Raw genomic sequence first — 17,919 nt, forward strand, 5'->3', positions numbered from 1 at the left:
TACTAATGTGCCACAAACAGGAAGTTAATATCACCAACCATTCCCATTTTATTAAGGTGTATCCATATAAATGGCCCACCCTGTATATTATCAGGGTCCATGGTCCAATTCAATCAGGATTCAGTCGTCGAACTATCGGGAGCTGAGGGCGGTATGGGAAACTCTAAAAGGTTGCAGAGTCACAGCTCCAGGGCCGTCACTTAAAAATTCTTTCAGACAATACGACGACGATAAAGTACCTAAATCATCAAGGAGGTATGGGATCAATGAGCCTGCTAAGACTATCCACAAGAATATTCAGTTGGGCAGAAATAAACAGAATCAATTTCAGTGGTTCATTTGAAAGGATCCCTGAATATACATCACTGGCCAAAAGTTTTGAGAATTACACAAATATTAGTTTTCACAAAGTTTGCTGCTAAACTGCTTTTAGATCTTTGTTTCAGTTGTTTCTGTGATGTAGTGAAATATAATGACACGCACTTCATATGTTTCAAAGGCTTTTATCCACAATTACATGACATTTATGCAAAGAGTCAGTATTTGCAGTGTTGGCCCTTCTTTTTTAGGACCTCTGCAATTCGACTGGGCATGCTCTCAATCAACTTCTGGGCCAATTCCTGACTGATAGCAACCCATTCTTTCATAATCACTTCTTGGAGATTGTCAGAATTAGTGGGTTTTTGTTTGTCCACCCGCCTCTTGAGGATTGACCACACGTTCTCAATGGGATTAAGATCTGGGGAGTTTCCAGGCCATGGACCCAAAATGTCACCGTTTTGGTCCCCGAGCCACTTAGTTATCACTTTTGCCTTATGGCATGGTGCTCCATCGTGCTGGAAAATGCATTGTTCTTCACCAAACTGTTGTTGGATTGTTGGAAAAAGTTGCTGTTGGAGGGTGTTTTGGTACCATTCTTTATTCATGGCTATGTTTTTGGGCAAAATTGTGAGTGAGCCCCCTCCCTTGGATGAGAAGCAACTCCACACATGAATGGTCTCAGGATGCTTTACTGTTGGCATGACACAGGACTGATGGTAGCGCTCACCTTTTCTTCTCCGGACAAGCCTTTTTCCTGATGCCCCAAACAATCGGAAAGAGGCTTCATCTGAGAATATGACTTTGCCCCAGTCCTCAGCAGTCCATTCACCATATTATCTGCAGAAGATCAATCTGTCCCTGATGTTTTTTTGGGAGAGAAGTGGCTTCTTTGCTGCCCTTCTTGACACCAGGCAATCTTCCAAAAGTCTTCGCCTCACTGTGCGTGCAGATGCGCTCACACCTGCCTGCTGCCATTCCTGAGCAAGCTCTGCACTGGTGGCACTCCGATCCCGCAGCTGAATCCTCTTTAGGAGACGATCCTGGCGCTTGCTGGACTTTCTTGGACGCCTTGAAGCCTTCTTAACAAGAATTGAACCTCTTTCCTTCCAAGCCACAATATCCTTGCCTGTGAAGCCATTTTTATGCAACGCAATGATGCCTGCACGTGTTTCTTTGCAGGTCACCATGGTTAACAATGGAAGAACAATGATTTCAAGCATCACCCTCCTTTTAACAGGTCAAGTCTGCCATTTTAACACAATCAGCCTGACATAATGATCTCCAGCCTTGTGCTCGTCAACATTCTCACCTGAGTTAACAAGACAATTACTGAAAAGATCTCAGCAGGTCCTTTAATGACAACAATGAAATGCAGTGGAAAGGTATTTTGGGGATTAAGTTAATTTTCATGGCAAAGAAGGACTATGCAATTCATCTGATCACTCCTCATAACATTCTGGAGTATATGCAAATTGCTATTATAAAAACTTAAGCAGCAACTTTTCCAATTTCCAATATTTATGCAAGTCTCAAAACTTTTGCCCACAACTGTAGAAGCGGACTACCTGTGCCGGAAGAAGATAGACCAATCAGAATGGTCTTTGAACAAGGAGGTTTTCCATATGATAAACAAATGGGGCATACCGGAGGTGGATCTGTTCGCCTCGCTGGAAAATTCAAAGGTTCCAACATTTTGCTCCCTAGACCCCCAAGGACTACCCGTGGATTCTAGACGCTTTCTCCTTCACATGGGACCAAGCGCTTTACTATGCCTTCTTGCCTCTTCCAATAATACCAAGAGTGATGAAGATTCACCAGGACAGAACAAACATCGTTATAATAACACCTTGTTGGCCGAAAAAGAGCTGGTTTCCCGTCCTTTGGAAGATTGCCGTTGAAGAACCTTGGCTCCTCCCAAGGAGGAAGGACCTTCTACATCAGGGTCCAATTTTTCATCCGGACCCGGACTCTCTAAAATTTGCCAGCTTGGATCCTGAAACCCAAATCTTGAAACATCAAGGTCTTTCGGATTCAGTGATTTCTACTCTCAAGGCCTCCAGAAAGAAAGTTACCTTCGCCATTTATATGAAGATATGGAAGAAATTTTGTTCTTGGTCGGGATTATCTTCTCCTAATAAATCCACCCCAATATACAATTGATTCTGGACTTCTTGCAGAATGGCTTTGATATGGGTTTAAGAACTTCTACCCTCAAAGTTCAAGTGTCAGCGTTAAGTTGTTTCTATGACACTGATTTAGCAAGTCATGAATGGATCAAGAGATTTATGAGGGCAGTTACCAGACTACGTCTAACGATAAAATCTCGTATTCCTACTTGGGATTTAAATATTGTTGTCACAGGATTATCGCGTTCCCCCCCCCCCCCTTTGAACCATTAAGTGACCGTTCTTTAAATTTAAAATCGTTCAAGACTGCATTCCTGGTGGCCATTACCACTGCTCACAGATTTAGCAAACTACAGGAGTTATCCATGAGGGAACCTTATCTTTAAATCAAAGATGATAGAATAATTCTGAAGCTAGACCCAGGGTTCATGCCGAAAGTAGTTTCTAAATTCCACAAGGATCAGATCACGCTCCCATCTTTCTATGATAACCCTTCAGTTGACAGGGAATTCACGTTTCACTCCCTAGATGTCAGACGTGCTGTACTTGACTACATAGATTCTACAAAAGATCTTAGGAAATCTGACTGTCTCTTTGTTCAATTCGGTGGGAAAACAAAGGGCAGAAGATTTCTAAATCTTCCATTGCTAGATGGATTAAGAATTCCATTTCAACCTGTTATACTATTCAGAATCTCTCTTGTCCAGAAAATCTGAAGGCTCACTCTACCAAAGTGATGTCTTCCTCTCAGGCGGAGAGAGCGGGTTTTTCCTTAGAAGAAATTTGTAAAGCCGCTACTTGGTTTAATGTCCATACTTTTGTTAAGCACTATAGACTAGACCTTTAAAAAAATAAATAAATCAGACATGTCTTTTGGACAAAAAGTCCTTCAGGCTGTTACCCCCCCTCCCTGATTATATTTTGTATATCTCCTTGTGTTGCCGTCGTGGTGATGCTATGGAAAGCTGGAATAAGGACTCACCGGTAATTCTTTTTCCATGACATTACCACAACGTCACATATTTTCCCTCCCATTATCTTTTTTGGGATGCTATAAAGTAATATCTTCTCCTCTTTTGGTTTAAAATACTGATAATGTAAATTACTTGTTTATCCACCACCTTTCTACTCTTGAATTTTGGAATCACCAGTGTTGGTGGTGGGTATTTAAACCTTTCTCTGCTTCCTGCCTGTCACCACCAGACATCTGAGAAGCTCTGACAGACGTCTAGAACCTCCTCCTTGAGGTTCCTTTGTTTTGCTTTCATTTTCTCATCTCGTTAGCCTCTCTCAGCTGTCATGTAGTTGCACTGATTGCATCCCTTTAAATCCTTTTCCCATAGTGCATCACTTTGCGGTTTATACAACTTCCTGGAGTGTGTGCATGCTGTTACTACTTCTGAGTCTTCTACAAGATAAGTTTTGTTCATTTCTTTGTGTTTTTTTTGTTTGCTGGATCCCAGGTGACCCTGACTCCCTCCGTATCTAGTGTAGGGAGCCGGTGGTCGTGTCCCCTCACTATTATAGGGTGTTCAGGTATTATACAGTCGAGGTACGAGGATATGCGATCATCTACCATTGGGATTTTCGCATAGGCTGAGCAGTCGGGGAGAGAGCCAGGTCTGATGCAGGGCTCTCCCTTTTTGTTCCTTAGTTTTGGATCCAGTCAGTCGTATATTCATTTTGTGTTTTCTAGTTTCCTGCACACCTTCCGTGACACTGCCCCTACAGTGTTCAGGGGTCAATCTCCTTGTGTTGCCATCGTGGTGATCTCATGGAAAAAGAATTACCGGTGAGTACCAATTCCAGCTTTTTCTACTTTATCTTAGGCCCCCTAGGGAGTTCTCTCCATGTACGGCTGTTACAGTGCGAGCCCGGATTCAGTCAGTGCCGGCCTCCTGCAGTGATCTGGAGAGCTGTATGAGCTCAGCCTGTAAAGTCTGTTTAGTTCCTGCCGCCCGAGCAGGGAATAATGGTGCAGGCAGCAGAGACTGAGCAGACTAGACAGGCTGCGCAAACACAGCGCTCAGGCCCAAAGAAAGTCTCAGGAGTAGAAATACGTGAGACTTTTCTTTAACTTTTTTAGTTTTTTAAAGAGTAAGGGCGGTTTCAGATGAGTGTGTCCTGGGTGGGAATCATGCTCCATGTATGAGCGCGATTGCCCACTATGAACACTGCTCTATAATGCTGTGTGTCTCACGAACGTATTTTCTTTCCGCTTCTGTTCTTTTTACGGACCGTATGCGGAACCATTCACTTCAATGGGTCCGCAAAAATAACGGAAGGTACTCCGTGTGCATTCTGTTTCCGTTACGCAAAAAAGTAGTGCGTGCCCTAATATTGTATACAAATCACGGTCCGAAGCCCCATTCAAGTCAATGGGTCCGCAGAAAATACGGAACGCAAACAGAACACATCCATATTGCTCATGTGTTTGGTGATTAATAAGTTACTGTTTCCGTTTACGATCCTCAAAAAACGGATCGCATACGGATATGTTTTGTGGAATAAGGCTACTTTCACACTTGCGCTTGATCGGATCCGTTCTGAACGGATCCGATCATATTAATGCAGACGGAGGCTCCGTTCAGTACGGATCCGTCTGCATTAATAACTTTAAAAAATTTCGCAAGTGCGCAAGTAGCCTGCGCGGATCCGTTCAGACTTTCAATGTAAAGTCAATGGGGGACGGATCCGCTTGAAGATTGAGCCATATGGTGACATCTTCAAGCGGATCCGTTCCCATTGACTTACATTGTAAGTCTGAACGGATCCGCTCGCCTCCGCACGGCCAGGCGGACACCCGAACGCTGCAAGCAGCGTTCAGCTGTCCGCCTGTCCGTGCGGAGGCGAGCGGAGCGGAGGCTGAACGCCGCCAGACTGATGCAGTCTGAGCGGATCCGCTCCATTCAGACTGCATCAGGGCTGGACGGAGGCGTTTGGGTCCGCTCGTGAGCTCCTTCAAACGGAGCTCACGAACGGACCCATGAACGCTAGTGTGAAAGTAGCCTAATGGAAGAGGACTCAAATCAGAGAAACCCCCCCCCCCTCAGATACAGAACAATGGAACCGTGAAAAAGGGACCGCAAAACAACGGTCGTGTGCATGAACCCTTATACTGACAGCATTATAATTCAGTATACTGCCTTGCGCTCCTGCTAAATGAGCAGGCAATCATGCTCACACACGGGGAGTGATTCCTGCACAGGACACGCTTAAACAGAGGCCTAAAACTGCCCGGTTGGGCGTCTGAAGACTGTATTACACCTGCCGATTTTTCGGCAGATGATTGCTAAAGAGAATTTGTATGAACGCTTGTTAGCAGTCATCTAGCAGTGTAAGGACTCATGCACACGACTTGTTTTGCGGTCCTTTTTTCACGGATTTATTGTTCCGTATCCGAGTTTTTTTTCCTCTGATTTAAGTCCTCTTCCGTTCTCTTATTCTACAAAACATATCCGTATGGTTTCCGTATTTAATCTGTTTTTTTTGCGGATCAGAATCGGAAACAGTAACTAATTAATTACCAAACACATGAGCAATATGGGCCGGGCATAGCATTTCTACAGTATGGATCCGCAAAATCCGGATTACATACGGATGTGTTCCGTATTTTTTGCCGACCCATTCAATTCAATTGACTTGAATGGGGCCTCGGACCGCGATTTGCGGACAATAATAGGGCACGCACTACTTTTTTGTGGAACGGAAATACCAAAACGGAATGCACCCCCCCACAGTCCACGCAGGGCACTGCACCCCCCTCCACTGCAACCCCCCACAGTCCATGCAGGGCACTGCACCCCCCCCCCACAGTCCACGCAGGGCACTGCACCCCCCCCCCCCACAGTCCACGCAGGGCACTGCACCCCCCCCACAGTCCACGCAGGGCACTGCACCCCCCCCACAGTCCACGCAGGGCACTGCACACCCCCCCCCCACAGTCCACGCAGGGCACTGCACACCCCCACAGTCCACGCAGGGCACAGCACCCCCCCACAGTCCACGCAGGGCACAGCACCCCCCCCCCCACAGTCCACTGCACCCCCCCCACAGTCTACGCAGGGCACTGCACCCCCCCCACAGTCCACTGCAACCCCCCCGGGCACTGCACCCCCCTACAGTCCACTGCACCCCCCCACAGTCCACGCAGGGCACTGCACCCCCCCCCACAGTCCACGCAGGGCACTGCAACCCCCCCCACCCCACAGTCCACGCAGGGCACTGCAACCCCCCCCACAGTCCACTGCAACACCCCCCACAGTCCACTGCAGCACCGCAACCCCCCACAGTCCACGCAGGGCACCGCAACCCCCCCCCCCCCACAGTCCACGCAGGGCACCGCAACCCCCCACAGTCCACGCAGGGCACCGCAACCCCCCCACAGTCCACGCAGGGCACCGCAACCCCCCCACAGTCCACGCAGGGCACCGCAACCCCCCCACGGTCCACGCAGGGCACCGCAACCCCCCCACGGTCCACTGCAACCCCCCTACAGTCCATGAGTCCACGCAGGGCACTGCAACCCCCCACACCTCCCTACAGTCCATGAGTCCACGCAGGGCACTGCAACCCCCCACCCCCCCTGCACCCCACTATCCACACACAGCATTGTATTACACCGATAGTCCACATGTAATGAGCCCAGAGTCCACACACAGCATTAGGGCAGTGCACCCGGAGTCCACAGGCTGAGCACTACATTCCCTTACAGTCTGCCCCCAGCCCCTGGATAGCACTGCGGCCATGTCATACATCCCCTTCATACAAACCTCCCTCAGGAGGATAACTCCTCAGTTTCTAACCAGAAACCCCAGCAAAACACTCTGTAGTAAACTCCACTGACGCTCCTCCCACAGGAAAGTCTGGTCACATGGGCATGACGTCACCAGAGGTCCTTTAGCCCACTAGGAAATAGCATGTACGGTAGTCCTGGAGCAGCAGCTGCGGATCGCATGGGGTGAAGGGAAGGAGAGCTCCTCGTCCTGTGCGGTGGATTTACAGCCCGCAGCGTCAGCCGCCTCTCCGGCACCCCGCCCCCCGTCGCACCGGTAAGTCTCATTCTCACACGTGGGGAGGGGGGTGTGTAAATGTGTCATCCCTGTTATTTCTGTGAAACCCCCTCCCCCGGGGGCGCCGATGTGACATGCGGGCTGCACTGCAGCAGGCGTCCTCTGGTGACCGCAGTCCCGGGAGCTCTGTGTCGGTATGCCCTCAGTCTAGCATTATTTCCTTTGTAATCCCCTCCTCCACTTCCTTCTCCGCTGAGGCGCAGGAAGGTCGCTCTGCGCCCTTTCTAATGCTTCTAGTCGCACAGAACAGAAGCTGCGCATTTTATAGTAGAATATTAGAAAGCATTGTGACGTGTAGTGCAGTGCTGCCCAGAACTACTACTCTCAGCACGCAGAAGGCTGTCAGGGCCGGCTGGGAGTAGTAGTGTAGCCACCACTGCATAATGATGGGAATGAAGGCTTTGCTGCTAGTCTGATTCATGACTCTGCAGGGAAATGTGCATTTTATTGTGCTGAGGTGAAATTACATCCAGTGCCTCCTCTGTCCCGCCTCATGTCTGCCCCTCTTGCCCTTTGGCCCCATTCCATCTCCTGATACGTCAGAGATCAGGATTGTTCACCACCGCTGATCTCCGAAAAGAAAAGTGTGGCACAGCATTGGCCTTTGCTTAAAGGGGAGGGGAGTCCGGGACCAAACGAAATTTTAATTATAGCCCTGAATGTGATTATCATAATAGTTAAAAGCCTCCTACCTTGTCACTGGCCAAGGGTCCCATGCCCGCTGCCTCCAGTCCCCTGTGGACAGTCTGCCCATCGCCATGTGCCCCGTAGCTGCCAGTCACTGGACTCGGCTGTGACTTGCCCCTCCGCGGTATGTGACACTGGTGCATGTGACAACTGACAGGACAGGGGTAACTTTACGTAGCAGGGACAAGACCCCTGGCGCTGGAGCAGAGTGCTGGTAGGTGGGTTTTCTTTCTTTCTTCTAATCACTTTGAGGGGGAAAAAATTAAAATTGCTTTGCGGACTGGACAACCCCTTAAAGTGTGATGTATATCCATCCGTTGTGTAGTGGACGGGACTGGTAAGTGCAGCGCTGTTAGCTAGTGCTCTCTTTCTTAGGCTAGGTCTACACGGCGACATTTTGTCGCACCAATGTCGTGCGATAATTTTTATAATGATAGTCAATGGTGTCGCACTGCGACGAGACAGTCGGAAAAAATCCTTTCAAGATGGATTTTTCTGCGACTGTAGCGTCACAGCGTGTCGCATTGTGACACCATAGATCAGGGCTGGCTAACCTACAGCTCTCCAGCTGTTGTAAAACTCCAACTCCAACCATGCCCTGCTGTAGGCTGATAGCTGTAGGCAGACTGGGCATGCTGGGAGATGTAGTTTTGCAACAGCTGGAGAGCCGCATCATTATAAAAATGGCTGCTCGACATTGGTGCGACAAAATGTCGCAGTGTAGTTGTGCCCTATCTGTCACGTGACACATGTCGTCGTGTAGACCTAGCCTTACACCATTCCTCAGCCGGTTTACTTTACACTGGCATTTTGGGCCAAAAAATGGTAGGTATTTTATGACGCCTGTTAGCCACGCCCCTTTTCTAGACACTTTTCAAAGCCATCAAGTGCGAAGTGTCTAAAACGCGTAGGAAACTTGGTGCGTGCCACATATGCCACTTTTTGCGTACAGTTTGCTCTAGACGTCTGATGCATTCTGTTTAGTAGTTCCCCCTCTATTGTCTCTGTAAATGTAAAATCTATTCCTCTGGCAGCGCAGGGGATATCAAGACGGTCTTGGTATATCTATCTCATAATGTAGCCAGTATTGGGAAAATCCCAGTGTCCTACAGTGCTCAGACACTGGCATTATTATTCACCCCCCCCCCCCCCCCCATCATTTAAAGGGGTTAACTATCAGATTGGTGGAGGTCCTACCACTTGGAGCCCCACCGATTACGAGAACGGAGGCCCCGTACCCTCTAATGGAGTGTTCAGTCGCACTTGCTCATGGCTGCTCCATTCTTTCTATCGGTGTTCCAGAGATGGCTGAGCACTCTGCGCAGCTGTCTCCATTAATCTTTTCTTCATTTTGGTGCCTTGTGAAACCACTCCGGACTGCTTCACATGAGCACATTCAGTGCTGTGACACTCTCCATGCAGAGTCCCGGACTGAACACCGCTTTATAATGATATACACTCACCTAAAGAATTATTAGGAACACCATGCTAATACGGTGTTGGACCCCCTTTTGCCTTCAGAACTGCCTTAATTCTACGTGGCATTGATTCAGCAAGGTGCTGATAGCATTCTTTAGAAATGTTGGCCCATATTGATAGGATAGCATCTTGCAGTTGATGGAGATGTGAGGGATGCACATCCAGGGCACGAAGCTCCCGTTCCACCACATCCCAAAGATGCTCTATTGGGTTGAGATCTGGTGACTGTGGGGGCCATTTTAGTACAGTGAACTCATTGTCATGTTCAAGAAACAATTTGAAATGATTTGAGCTTTGTGACGGTGCATTATCCTGCTGGAAGTAGCCATCAGAGGATGTGTACATGGTGGTCATGAAGGGATGAACATGGTCAGAAACAATGCTCAGGTAGCCCGTGCTATTTAAACGATGGCCAATTGGCACTAAGGGGCCTAAAGTGTGCCCAGAAAACATCCCCCCCACCACCAGCCTGCACAGTGGTAACAAGATACATGTTCTCATTCTGTTTACACCAAATTCGGACTCTACCATTTGAATGTCTCAACAGAAATCGAGACTCATCAGACCAGGCAAAATTTTTCCAGTCTTCAACAGTCCAATTTTGGTGAGCTTGTGCAAATTGTAGCCTCTTTTTCCTATTTGTAGTGGAGATGAGTGGTACCCGGTGGGGTCTTCTGCTGTTGTAGCCCATCCGCCTCAAGGTTGTGCGTGTTGTGGCTTCACAAATGCTTTGCTGCATACCTCGGTTGTAACGAGTGGTTATTTCAGTCAACGTTGCTCTTCTATCAGCTTGAATCAGTCGGCCCATTCTCCTCTGACCTCTAGCATCAACAAGGCATTTTCGCCCACAGGACTGCCGCATACTGGATGTTTTTCCCTTTTCACACCATTCTTTGTAAACCCTAGAAATGGTTGTGCGTGAAAATCCCAGTAACTGAGCAGATTGTGAAATACTCAGACCGGCCCGTCTGGCACCAGCAACCATGCCACGCTCAAAATTGCTTAAATCACCTTTCTTTCCCATTCTGACATTCAGTTTGGAGTTCAGGAGATTGTCTTGACCAGGACCACAACCCTACATGCATTGAAGCAACTGCCATGTGATTGGTTGACTAGATAATCGCATTAATGAGAAATAGAACAGGTGTTCCTAATAATTCTTTAGGTGAGTGTATAGGCCTCATGCACACATCTGTATTTTTTTTCTGCACTTTTGATGCGGACCTGTTCATTTCAGTTGGTGCTGTGTGCGCTCCACATCCTTTTGTCTGCATGTCCATCTCGCAATTTTGAACTGCTCCGATGCTCATGTCAGGGGGGCTGCCGGGGTGAAAATGGAGGTATGTCTGGGTTCGGCTCTGAACCCGGACAACCCCTATAAAGGCAATGTACACCTTTGGGGACAATTTTTTATGATTGCATTTTACTCATTTGGGGCTAATAATTTTTTTTTTTATTGGTATTTATTAAAAATATTGAGGAGTAATTGTTTGTCTAGCTGTGTGACTAGTACTTTCACATTCACTTTGGTCATCTAATAAACCTTACCTCTAAACTACTGAGAGGTCATAAACACTTACTAAAGCCACAGTCTTATCAGTAAGATAAGGATTGAGCTTTGAGTGTTTATAAGGTCAGAGAGCAGAGACGAGGAGCCGTCAGCTCCCTGCCTGACGGAGCAGAGAGGAAATTCAATTCTGGAGCATCTATTCTTACGGCTCTATGCTGTGCCATTCCTTTATTATTTCTACTAGAAGTTATGCATGAATTGCTATTGGCCCTCAGAAAGGGTACAGAGGGGAGGTAACCAGTTGGGGGGTGTACCTGCCCAGACCGAAAATGGCTGCACTGATTGGATAGAGTGAGACGGTGCAGGGACCCCCCCCCCCCCAATCTGGTTACCTCCCCTCTGTACCCTTACTGAGGGCCAATAGCAATTGATTCATGAATTCTAGTAGAAATAATAAAAGAAGGGCACAACATAGAGACATAAGAATAGATGTTCCAAAGTTGTTATTACATGGGGAATGCAAGAAGCTATTAAAACAGGCAGGTCAGGAGTGGGGAGAGGTCCTCTTTAAGGGGATAATGCACTAATAAAAAAATGTACCCCAAAGGTGTACACAGCCTTTAAAGGTGTTATCCAGATTGTGCCGCAATCCCGTGTGGCGGCTACTTCTGGGATCACATGCTGTACATTGGGCATGCGATCCTAGCCAAGGGTTAGCACCTACAGCGCATGCATGAGTCTGAATCTCGCAATCACATCGTGGAAGTGGCCACCTCACGTGACCGCTGTGCAACCTGGATAACCCCTTTAAGGCCATATGTATTTTGTGGTCTGCAAACCGCAGATCTGCAAAGTACAGATACCAGCCGCGTGCATCGTGCAGTTTTGCTGCGCAACCCTGAAGACCCCCTTTAATGCTGTGCATTCCTGCCCAACCTCAGTTATACTGCACTGTACTGATGGCATTATCTGGTGGTGGTCAGGCAGGAGCACACAGTAGTATAAATCATTCATGTCACAGGAGCAGGGTTCAGTCCAGGAAATACTGCTGTCACATGGAGCATATTTCACATACTGATTACGCTTGTGGAAAGATAGAAATGTTGACGCCTGTGTACTGAAACTACATTCACTGATTGTGAGTGACACGTGGAGATCGCTACTAGGGTGTGGACATCTGTGTGTCGCCCGGTTTCTGCATCCAAACAATGCAGTGCTTCTATGACTCCATATGACAGGTTATTCTCCCACAGGAGCAGTGCATCTAGAGGAGAATGTCTTTGCAATATGGCTTCCAATGAAGCACGTCACAAATGTTTTCTATTGAATTCTCTGTATCTGATGCAAATGGTTTTTTTCCCCCCATAGAGCACATCCGCACCTATGAAATCAGCCTAAGGATTCAGATTACATACTGAACATAGAAATATTTGGAGGGGGGAGGGAGCTGAGTGAGAGAGAAGCAGAGAGATATACAGATGCTAAGGGCTCTTTCACACCTGCGTTCTTTTCTTCCGGCATAGAGTTCCGTCGTCGGGGCTCTATGCTGGAAGAATCCTGATCAGTTTTATCCTAATGCATTCTGAATGGAGTGAAATCCGTTCAGGATGCATCAGGATGTCTTCAGTTCCGGAATGGAACGTTTTTCTGGCCGGAGAAAATACCGCAGCATTTTTGCTCCGGCCAAAAATCCTGAAATCTTGCCGCAAGGCCGGATCCGGAATTAATGCGCATTGCCGGATCCGACGTTTAGATTTTTTTTAGAGTGGTTACCATGGCTGCCGGGACGCTAAAGTCCCGGCAGCCATGGTAAAGTGTAGTGGGGAGCGGGGGAGCAGTATACTTACCATCCGTGCGGCTCCAGAGTGACGTCAGGGCGCCCTAGGCGCATGGATGACGTGATCACATGGCACGTCATCCATGCGCATGGGGCGCTCTGACGTCACTCTGGAGCGCCCCGGGAGCCGCACGGACTGTAAGTATACCGCTCCCCCGCTCCTACTATGGCAACCAGGACTTTAATAGCGTCCTGGGTGCCATAGTAACACTGAAAGCATTTTGAAGTCTGATCCGTCTTCAAATGCTTTCAGTACACTTGCGTTTTTCCGGATCCGGCGTGTAATTTCGGACAAAGCAAATGTGAAAGAGGCCTAATACAGCTAATAGTGTTTACTGTCTCACAGCTACTGGATTCACGTCTACACTGCTCTTTACTCCATAAGGCTTCTCTGCTGCATCTGCTTCCCTGTATATGAGGGTGGGGTGGGGAGCAGGATGTCCTCCCTGTGTGGGCTGTGTATAGGAGATCACATAGCAGCTAGTCCGGCCCTGTAAAGGGTAAAACTGGTTATAAAGTTTATATAAAAATCATGTGACGACCACATATAATTTTATTACACACAACAGCTTATTCTGAAAAATCCCTGTAACAACATGTTCATCTTAAAGGGGTCTCCAGGAATAGTGAGTTTTTACCAAATGTCCACAGCCTGCCCCCATCAATAGTAGATTCATACTTACCTGCTTCCCGCCTCTCCGGTACTCTACATTGCTGCTACCATGTGGCGCCAGAAGAAAACAAGCCAGGGACCAGAGCATGGAGGACCGGAGCAGGTAAGTATGAATCTTATGTTTATGGAGGCAGGCTCTTGGTAAAACTCTATATTCCCGGAGAACCCCTTTAAACTGTAGTTATGTGTCCTGGAATACACAGTATGCCACATTACACGACTGCAGAGTCTTTAAGTGTGGACGGATTGAGAAGTGTTTTCAGGATGCATACAGAGGTCTGTAATCTGTAGGGGTTAGAGATGCTCTAACTCTGATTACTTTGCCGGTTATGTAAGATATTTTAATACATGTAGCATAATACATGAGGCCACAGTCTGGGAGTCCATATTACTTAAGACATCACAGGGTCTGTGTGTAAAAAGTACAAACTGTTCCCACCCACATATTCTGCCTCATCATGTCTAAATTGTGGGAATCTCTTTTGATTCCCTTAGCTCTGGTAAGTGAAGCTAGCACAGAGGTCACTTGGCAGGTTCTTCAGCGACATATTGAAGGTGGGATCATTGAGCGCTGCATACTTGATGCTCTGACACCCAGCTCTGTCTGTTTCTTAAAGGGGTTATCCGCATTTTTTTAAATTCTTTACTGGTCTCCCCCTTTTTATGTTAAAAATATTCCTGCCAGGCCAGTGCTGTGCTTCCCATTGTAATTGCGTTGCGGGCGCTTCATGGATCACGCGCCAGGATCCTAGCCTGGTTACAACCTGCGAATCACAGTGCCTGAGGCTACCTGACTGCGCAGGCGCAATCCACATACAACGCGAGTTGTAACTGGGTTAGGATCACATGCGTGTTTCAGGAAGTACCCACAGTTCCGAGAACAGCCCGATGAAAAATGGGAAAAAAATCTGTTTTATTTTTTTGTCGCCATATTTTGACCCCTATTACTTTTTTTGAATTATGTGTACAGAGCTGTATGGGGCTCATTTTTTGCAGGGCGATCTGAACTTTTCATTGATACCATTCTGGGGTGTGTATAACTTTTTGATCACTTTTTATTTCAGTTTTTGTAGAAAATGAAGTGACCAAAAACGGCTAATCGGCCATTTGGACGTCTTTTTCCGTCTTACTATTTGCTGTATGGGAAATATATTCTTATACTATGGGCGCTTTCGCACATCGCGATACCCATGATGTGTATTTATTTAATTTAATGTAATTTATTTTATTTTTTTAAAAGGAAGATTTTTTTTTTTACTTTTATTTACACTTTTTTATATATATATTTTTTTATAGTTCCCTACCCAAAGGGAACTATAACATTCAATCATTAGAATGCTATTCTCATAGACTCCAATGCAGTAGCATTGGAGTCTATGAGAGATTGCTTGTTTCCTATGGAGCCCTATTACAGGCAATTGGTCCATAGGAAATACTATGCAGCAGCCTCCTGTCATTCACAAAGACAGGGGCTGCTGCACACAAGCTCCGGCTCCTCCGATCGCCGAATGGGGGAGCCAGAGCACCACCGGATACGCGTGCTTTTGGTTTTTAGCGCACTTAGATGCCGTGGTCAGGATTGACCACGGCATCTGAGGGTTTAAATGTCCGCGATTGGTATTACTGCTGGTTGTGGACATGAGCCTCGGGTGTTTACTATAAGAAGCAGGCGGCCACCCTGGTCGGGAAGGGGTTAATAAATAACCCCCATTCCTTGCAGATAGGGCTCGCAGTAAATGATTATTTTAGAAGTAGAGAGTATTCTATCGATTTTTATTTTTTTATTTTTTACGATTAATCGAGTAAACTAATAAAAAAAAATTGACTGTTGTCCTTTATAAAAACTCATCAGTCCCCAACACCCTTTGTCTCTTCCTGTGTGATCAGCCCAAGTGCATCATTTCCCCCCCAGTGCCATCGGCTCCGTTCCCCCAGTGCCATCGGCAGCCCCTCTCGGTGCCACTGGCTTGCCCCCCCAGTCCCAGTGGTACCATCTCCCCAGCAACAGTACTTACCTTACCTGTAGGGGCGCCGCTCCACAGCTCCTCCATCTCATTCTCTGCCGCTCTGCACTGTCGTCCTGACGTCGCACAGCATTGGGTCATAATGCGCGCTTATGTGCACTATGACCTGACGATGTGTCAGGATCCAGTGCAGCGCAGTAAGGCTACTTTCACACTAGCGTTCGGCTGTCCGCTTGTGAGCTCGGTTTGAAGGGGCTCACAAGTGGACCCGAACGCTTCCGTCCAGCCCTAATGCATTCTGAGTGGACGCGGATCCGCTCAGAATGCATCAGTCTGGCAGCGTTCAGCCTCCGCTCCGCTCAGCAGCGTTCGGGTGTCCGCCTGGCCGTGCGGATCCGTCCAGACTTACAATGTAAGTCAATGGGGACAGATCCGTTTGAAGATGACACACTATGGCTCAATCTTCAAACGGATCCGTCCACCATTGACTTTCAATGTAAAAGTCTGGACGGATCCGCTCAGGCTAGGATTTTTTTTTTTTTCTTTTTTAGAATTACTCAATTCAATCGAGTAATCGTTTCAGCCCTACTTGCAGACCTTTTATTATGTCCATAAAGCAGCCTTTCTGTAAAGAAAAAAAATGGTATGGCCCATTGTTTAGTCCTGTAAAATGCAACCATCAGAGAGTTGGATAGGACTAAACATGGCGTCAGTAATGTGATCCTCACAAATATCATGTGACCTGTCTTTCAGTTAACTGCCCAGGTATCTAACAGGTGAATAGTAGTGTACTGAGGAGCAGAACATATGCAGTATATACAGTATTATCTGTGCATCATGTCTGTCAGCGTCTGTGTAGAAACAGATGTCTTTTTATACAGTAAACTTTATTAACAACATGACATTACCTAGAGACAGGCAGCCATGTGAATACACACAGTAATGTAGTTACTGTATTAACAATAAAATGATTCCTCCGCCGGCCCTAGTTACTTAGCACATGGATGTGTGCTGACCCAGCACACATGTCAGACTGCTGCCTACTGTATGACAGGGATTATATGATGTGAAGTGTGTCGCATGACTGATGCCATTACACAGGACTGATACATGGGCTATACCATTCTACTGCATATAGGGGTCAACTGCCTGATATAAAAAAAAGTATGTCTGCAGAATACATGTATATTAGAAACATTTTTGATCTTCTACTACATAATCAAATAAAAAAATAAAAACGGTAATACCCCTTTAATAGGTTAAACCATTATTGAACTTTGTGGTATCTTTATAGTTAGATGATGTAGCAGGGATTATTTCTCAGGCTGAATTAATCATATCAAGTAATAAGGGAAAATGTGCACCCCACCCCCATTAATGTATTTTTCCAGAATATTATGAAACGAAAGACTGTTCTGAAAAATATCTAGTATTCCAGTTACTGAAAGTTTTGTTGCTGGAAATCTCGCACGTACTGTCACGTGGACAGGCCTCATTCCATAACTCTCAGTGGTGGATAAGCCTCTTTCAGCTTGCAAAGCTTGTAAACTTGAAGTCCCTGGGGTTGCAATGCTCAGAATAGGTCATTAATCTGGCAGTCTGACTCCTGACACCCATGCCGATCAGCTGTTTGAAGAGGTCACAGTGCTTTGGTGAGTGCTGCGGCCTCTTTTTATTCTGTCACGGGACCTATATGCAGCTCGTTCCACTTCTAGTGAATGGGCCAGGGCTGCAATACCAAACACAGCCACTATACAATGTAAGGCACTGTGCTTGGTAAATTGAGAAGGCCGCAGCATTCACCAGACCGCAACACCTGATTGGCTGGGGTGCTGGGAGTTGGACCCCTACTGATCAAATATTGGCGACCTATCCTGAGTATAGAACATCAATATTTGGAAAACCCGATTGAGAATTTGAATCATCAGTATTTTAATCCATGGAAAACCCCTAGTAATCCTCAGTTTCCGGAAAGGAGCTAATCATCTGTTCACTATTTGGTGTAAACTCAGAATTTGCCATGTCACGGTCTGATGTGAAGAGAACAAGGGCCAGACCCACAGACCTCAAGCTTTATCCATTACTTGGAATCGGTAGCAAGTAAGGGAGCTATGTAGACCTGGCTAAAGGCGTCAATATGGGTGTGCAACCAAACTTGTAGCCTGTATACCTCTACCATCTACTGTATGTGCACAAAAAATCTGCATGAAGAAGGCTGTTATTCCAGTCTTATTCTTTTATGCACTCCTT

At 46.9% G+C, this 17,919-nt stretch overlaps 1 protein-coding gene across 3 annotated transcripts in view; it reads left to right on the forward strand.

The window, feature by feature from the left end:
• Positions 1 to 7,321: 7,321 nt before the first annotated feature.
• The window catches only part of BCLAF3 (BCLAF1 and THRAP3 family member 3), a 76,164-nt gene continuing 65,566 nt past the window's right edge, over positions 7,322 to 17,919 (forward strand). For 2 of the 3 annotated variants that reach the window (XM_044283975.1, XM_044283974.1), the window contains exon 1: positions 7,322 to 7,498. The gene's annotated coding sequence lies outside the window, so the exon portion shown is untranslated. The remainder of the gene's footprint in view (positions 7,499 to 17,919) is intronic. The other variant, XM_044283976.1, reaches the window with a different exon arrangement.

Source organism: Bufo gargarizans, chromosome 3 (genome assembly GCF_014858855.1).
Source record: "Bufo gargarizans isolate SCDJY-AF-19 chromosome 3, ASM1485885v1, whole genome shotgun sequence".
NCBI lineage: Eukaryota > Metazoa > Chordata > Amphibia > Anura > Bufonidae > Bufo > Bufo gargarizans.